Source organism: Coenobita brevimanus, chromosome 21, assembly GCF_032717465.1.
Source record: "Coenobita brevimanus isolate Jiangsu-jjx chromosome 21, ASM3271746v2, whole genome shotgun sequence".
NCBI lineage: Eukaryota > Metazoa > Arthropoda > Malacostraca > Decapoda > Coenobitidae > Coenobita > Coenobita brevimanus.
In genome coordinates this window covers 22712485-22719574 of record NC_136974.1, presented here as the reverse complement: position 1 = coordinate 22719574, position 7090 = coordinate 22712485, and the positions used below count along the sequence as shown (strand labels likewise).

Sequence of the window (7090 nt, the reverse complement as noted above, 5' to 3'; positions counted from 1 at the left end):
CGGCAAGAATGGCTATTGGGAGTTCTAGGGAAGTCGAATATATAGTATTTTCATTAAGGCAGATACAGGAGAGAGTGCTCGAGCAGAACTGAATTGTGTTCATGGAATTTATGGATGTCTCTCTCTCTCTCTCTCTCTCTCTCTCTCTCTCTCTCTCTCTCTCTACTTGTGTATATATGTATATATATATCCCATTGGATCCCAGGGTTCCTGGGTTAGACATTGGGCTGGGAGGGTACTAAGCATACCGCCCTCCGCCTATCGGCTCATAGTCACGCAACTCATAGGTCCCTGCCCAGGGGGTTCCCTACTTTATTAACTGTTGGAAATTCCCAGTCCTGTCCTATATTGAGGGCATTGGGCTCCAATGGAATATATATATATATATATATATATATATATATATATATATATATATATATATATATATATATATATACGGAGACTCAGTGGTAAAGTGTTCGTTTTCGTACACTGAAGAACGAGGGTTCACGCCCCACCAGGGTAATAAACTTTGGTAGCGTTCTTCTGGCCACGTACTGCATTGGCGGACATCAAGGATGCTGTGGTTGAACCAGTGTCACATACTATAAAGTATGCTTCCACCCAGTCAGCTTGCGTGGGCCGATAACACTTGGTTCACAGACTACACACACATCCAAAGCCACTCCAACACTACAATACACTTACAAGCACTTCTCACCCTACATACAATCTCTACCAGACAGCCTAAGCCACTTGGACAGCCAAAACCTGGCAGAGATACATTGGCTGTATCGTCCCCGCTTCGGTTGGGATAGGCCAGTCCTGCAGTGGACACTCAAACGGCTGATGAGATATAGTGTATATATATATATATATATATATATATATATATATATATATATATATATATATATATATATATATATATATATATATATATATATATATATATATATATATATATATATATATATATATATATATATCGATAGCGTGGTCTTAGGTACTTGTAGGGAGATAGGGCAATCGATTATGGATCATTAAGCTCAGCCAGCATAAGTAACGAGACGTTGTGTCAATGAGGTGAGTTACAGGATTCTTGGGTTACAAAATTTATTGCACACAGTTATATTAGTGAGTTACAGTGTAACAGAGCGTGACCCTAACGCAGGACCTTCTCTCTAGCCCTTCTCTCCCCTTTCTCTGATCTGAAGGCAATCTCTCTGACATTATATACAGCGTGGGGAGGATGTATGTCTGGTAACTTTCCTATCACGTGGACTAACTGGCTAGGGCTGGTTGCTCCATGAGTTTGAATACGTCATGAAATTCTTGGTCGTCTGAACTACTCGTATGAGGAAGTTTGATATACATCGTATGGTTAAGGATTCTTGATGGTCTGGGACAACAAAGGTTGTGGATATACATTATGTGAATTGACATTCCTGGTTCATCTAGGTAAGGGGATGTGTTCTGTAACCCTTCCTGGAGAACTCAGATATATCTATCTGTTTTACATATTGTTACCTATAGCTATATAGTTACATACAGTTTTCTGTTATATTATGCCTACATATCGCTCGGTCATGTGAAACTGGAGTACCATCGACAGTAAATAGTCATAACATATTAATGGATACTATATACACATTACAATCAATCTGTAAGTGAAACACATAATATTGTGAAAGTTACATAACTGGGATAATGTAGTCATTGTAGTTATGAAATTGTACATGTATAATATAATTGTATTATTAAAATAATTCATTCATTCATTGCCAGACGCCATGTATCCCAAACGGGGTGGCCAAGGGCTTAGAGTAAATTGTTTTACAGGGAGGGGCACTAATCCTCCACCAACCCCACTTGGCACGTAGGGATGCCAACAGCATCTGGTGTTCCCCGGCGGTCACCCATTCAAGTACTAACCAGACCCAACGTTGCTTAAACTTCGCTGATCGGACGGGAAGCAGTGTACTCAACGTGGTATGTACCATAATCAATTATACAGTATATATGAGACGGACTTGCTGCATCTCTCTCTCTCTCTCTCTCTCTCTCTCTCTCTCTCTCTCTCTCTCTCTCTCTCTCTCTCTCTCTCTCTCTCTCTCTCTCTATATATATATATATATATATATATATATATATATATATATGATAGTATAATTAAAATAAGCCTATATTATGTGTACCCATATTTTGCTATTTTATATAAAATACATATACAATATTTACAATATTTACTCAGTTTTGTGTTACTTGTACAGAACAGTTCTTAAACACTGATTGCAGGTTAGCAATCCCTGCTTGCATTCTGTGCATGGCCAAAAGTAATACAGTAAATATAATGGAGAAAATTACAAAGATGACTGGAGCGGGGATGAATACATAATATGGGTTAAACATAATCCCACTGTATTCTTCCCAAGGTTGTATTGTCTGATTTATTAATTGCATGGTTTCATACTTGGGTGAAGTCAACTTAATGTGTTCAGTTACAATTAAGTTCATCCTAGGCATTGGCTGGAAGTATTTGTGTGTGTGGTTGAGAATGGCATGATGGTTTTTCGTGGGCAAGGTGGATAGTGTAGGTGTCAGGACTGCACAGTAGTCTGGGGAGATGTATAAACCAGATGCTGATGAATGGGCTGGAGGTGTGTCTGGGCAAAGTCACAAAAACTGATGTATTTTGAGTGAAGCAGAAGAACTGTGAATGTCCAATGTCTTGTTGAAGAATGGGTTTATGTGGAGCAAATGTGAAGTTGCAATGATGAAGGATGTCATAATCTATTATGATGGCCATTTCACAAGGGACTGTCTCAGTTGGCTGAAACGTGAAGATGTACGCAGGACAAAAGTGAAATGCATGTAATGATGTGCGGCATTTGTGTCCAATTGTTGTTTTACCAGTGAAAGTGACAGCGTCCTATTTCTTGGAGACCATGATAACCTCTGTTTTGATATTGATGTTGACTAATGAGTCATCTTTCTTAGAAGGAAAAGGGTGTATTTCATAGACTGTGAAAATAAAATCATCTGTTACGAATGGTACATGAACTACTATTAATGTTGTTGTGAGTGTTGCTTCCAGATATAGATAATATAACATCAGATTTTTTTCCTCAAACAAAGGTTTCAAACCATGCTTATGTATGCCTTGACTAATTATTTGCCGGAGGTTGTGAACCGGTAGTAAATTAATGGTGATCTTTCCGTTACCAGCATTAGAAAATTCTTTCATGAAGGCCTGATACGAGCTCTAGTATTGTCTAACTGTAGTATTATTACGTCAATATGTTCTATGATCACAGAGAGGTGTTGGAATAATGTATTGTTACCTTCTAGTACAATTACTTTCTCCACAATTCCTAGAGTTGATGGTTCTGCCTTACTTAGGTTCTTTACAATCGTCAGCATTAAGGTGTTCTGAGTAACAGCTAACTTACGTTGGTATGAGAGAATTTGTGCTATTTTGTTAAATTTGTTATTTATTTCCTTTAGATCATTTTCTGTAGCTAGTCCAAAAATGTTGTCTAAAATTGCTCCACCTAGGTCGAACAAACCGCGTCTGTTACGTGTATGTGTGATGTTTCTTGTGTCAAGTGTGTTACTCCCAGCTGATAGGATATCCTGGATCATGATGATTATTACGTACTTAGCCTGTTCTAGCTTACAGTCAGTTAATTTAATTAATTCAGCTACTTCTTGTGTGGGATGATCATGTGAAGAAGGGTGTTTTAATACCTCTTCCAGAGTTCTACATGGTCCTGATATCATCTGTAACATTACTAGTATGTCTTGCAGAATGTCCAAATTAACTTCGGTACTTATTATGTCCTGCACTATTGCTGTTGAGGCTGTTGGGGCTATCAGGCACCCCTGTTGGACTACATGTTGAGGATGTAAGTGACATGATCCCCATGATATCAACAGAAACATGATCCATGGAATTATTCGCCTCATCTTTACCTACCGAAAGAACAACAGTATTAGAGGTCTAATCCACTGTTGTTAGCAAGTTATGCTAAGGGTGATGATAGTGATAATGAATAAAACAGATATCTTGGCCTGTTTAATCCTATTATCTATAAAAGGAGTCTAAATCGATTCCTAAGTCATGTAAATGGCTTGTTATGATGAGAGCTGTATTGGTTGCACTTATGTTTGTCTGTTTGGTATGCGACCGCAATGTATTCCGATATGTTCTGATTGCTTTAGGCTTAATTTCACTGTGTGTACTAGGGTTTTCGGCCGTGGCTGGTGTTCTATAGTTGCAAGCTAAATTTACTGAGACCTTTTTTAAGTGATCAATATGTGTTTCTTTTTCTTCATCACTCGATAGTAACTTAATCACTACCTTATTGTCTCATCTCTTGAGTACCCTGTAAGGGCCTTTAAATTTAGGTGAATTTGTTTGTTCTAATGTGAATGAGGCTATAGACAATATCACTTATGCTGATATTTGATTCTTCTATCTATCTATCTATTGCCCGACGCCCTAATCCCGCAAAGGGTGGCCGCAGACAAAACGCCTCCAAGTCGCTCTGTCACCCACCATTTGACTACCCTCCTCCCAACTCACTCCCCCCTCCCTCATATACCTCTCAACTGCATCCCTCCACCTCATCCTCGGTCTACCTCTCCCTCTCCCTCCCTCCACCTCACCTACATACACCCTCTTAGTCAGTCTTTCATTCTCCATTCTCTTCACATGTCCAAACCACCTCAGTGTATTTCTCCTAATCTTCTCAACCACATCCACATCCACCCCACAGCGTTCCTTCACTTCTTAATTCGTCAACCTGTCCCTCCACGTCACTCCACATGCTCCTCTCAAGTAACTCATTTCCACTGCTCTCACTCTTGACTTGTTTCCCTCTTGCAAGGTCCATGCCTCGCTTCCATACGTCAGGGTAGGGATCACAATACTATCATGCAGTGACTTCTTAACTTCCATACTCACCTCCCTATTTCTCATCACTGATTTCAGTGTACCAACAACCGTCCTTCCCTGCTGTACCCTTTCACGCACTTCATCCCCCAAAGTTCCATCCTTACTCATTACACTACCCAAGTACCTGAATGCACTCACATTCTCCATATCCTCACCATCCAACCTCACTGCACACTCTGTGACTTCATTCCTCTCAAACACCATAACTTTACTTTTGTTTACATTAACTTTCAGATTCCTCCTCCTACACACTGTCCCAAATTCATTCACAAAACCTTGCAACTCCCATTCATCTTCACTCAAGAGTACTGTATCATCAGCAAGCAGCAACACCGGAAGCTTCCAAATCTCACCCTCATTCATTAGAGCCACCCCCACATCCACTGCCCTACCCTGCACCTCCTTTACAACCCCATCCATGTATATATTAAACAGCCATGGAGACATCACACAACCCTGTTTCAGTCCCACATTGAGATCAAAGAACTCACTCAGCTCACCATCCACTCGCACAGTAACCCTAGCTCCCTCGTACATACTCTTCACAGCACTCAACAATTTCCCCTCCACTCCATATATTCTTAATACCTTCCACATACCTTGCCTATCTATTCTGTCATAAGCTTTCTCCAAGTCCATGAAGGCAGCATACACTTTCCTTCCCTTCTCTAGATACTTCTCCACTAAACATCTTAGAACAAATATCTGATCTACACACCCTTTTCCCTTCCTAAATCCCCCTTGTTCTTCTCCAACTAGCTCCTCTGTCATATGCCTAACCCTATCAATGGGTATTCTACCATATATTTTACCAGTCACACTAAGTAGGCAAATACCCCTATGGTTACCACATACTTCTCTCTCTCCTTTTCCTTTGTATAAAGGAACAATTATACCTGATTTCCAGTCCTCTGGAACCCTTCCCTCTTCCCAAGCCAATCTACACAACTTCTATATCCACTCCACAATAATCTCACCCCCATACCTAAGCATTTCACCACACACTCCATCAATTCCTGGGGCCTTTCCCAACTTAATATTCTTCATCGCTTCCACTACTTCCGCCCTACTGATCTCTTCCTCCCTCCTCTCATCTCTTCTTCTCCCAGCCATTCCCCAACCACTTATACTCGCACTACTCTCACTCTCCACATTTAACAAATCCTCAAAGTGCTCCTTCCATCTCCTCAGTTTCTCTTCTCCACCAACAATCTATTATTCCTATCTTTCACTCCCCTACTATTTCCCCTATCACACTGCCTTACTTTCTTTACCTTCTTCCAAAACAATTTCTTACTCTCCCTCCACTTCACACTCAGATTCCTCCCAAACTCCTCATCCACTTTCATCTTACTCTCCTTCACCAGTCTCTTAACCTCCCTTCTCCTGCTCACATATACCTCTCTCCTCTCTCTCTCTCATCTTCTCCCCTACCTCTACTCGCTAACCATTCACTATATGCCTTCTTCTTTTGTTCCACAGCTCATTTCACCTCATCATTCCACCATGCTGTCCCTTGCACACCCTTGCATCTCCTCCTTACTCCACAAACCGCCTCACACGCTGCGCCTATCTCTTCCGTGAATATCTTACATACGTCTTCCACCCCTTCCATCCGCTCTAGCTCATACCTTCCCAGTCTTTCTTCCACTATGCTCTTATACTCTGTCATTTTCTCACTATCTTGCAATTTCTCCACTCTTCTCACAGGAGTTGCTTCCTCCTGTCTTCCCCTTCGTCTCCTCAACCACTTTCTTTGCAGCTCTACCTTGGCCATCACTAAGTGATGGTCCGAGACTCCATTCCCCCACCCTCTCCACACTCTTGCATCCAACACTTGTCTTCTCATTCGCTCATCCACACACACGTAGTCTATCATTGCCTTTCGTTCAACAAGTTCACCATCCATCCTCCTCATTACTCTCCATGTATGCCGAAAGTAGGTGTTGGCTATTGCCAACCCCTTACAAGCACAGATGTCCACCAAAGCACTTCCATTCCCATCTACGTCAGCTGGCACACCCCACTGACCAACCACTCCATCCACTCGTACATTCCCAACTTTGCCATTCATGTCTCCAATCAACAGCACATTCTCATTCCTCTCAAACTTGTCCATACACGCTTCTACACTCGCCTAAAACTCAT

At 41.2% G+C, this 7090-nt stretch overlaps 1 pseudogene; it reads right to left on the bottom strand.

The window, feature by feature from the left end:
- Positions 1 to 1868: 1868 nt before the first annotated feature.
- LOC145392336 (5S ribosomal RNA) lies at positions 1869 to 1989 on the bottom strand (annotated as a pseudogene).
- Positions 1990 to 7090: the final 5101 nt, after the last annotated feature.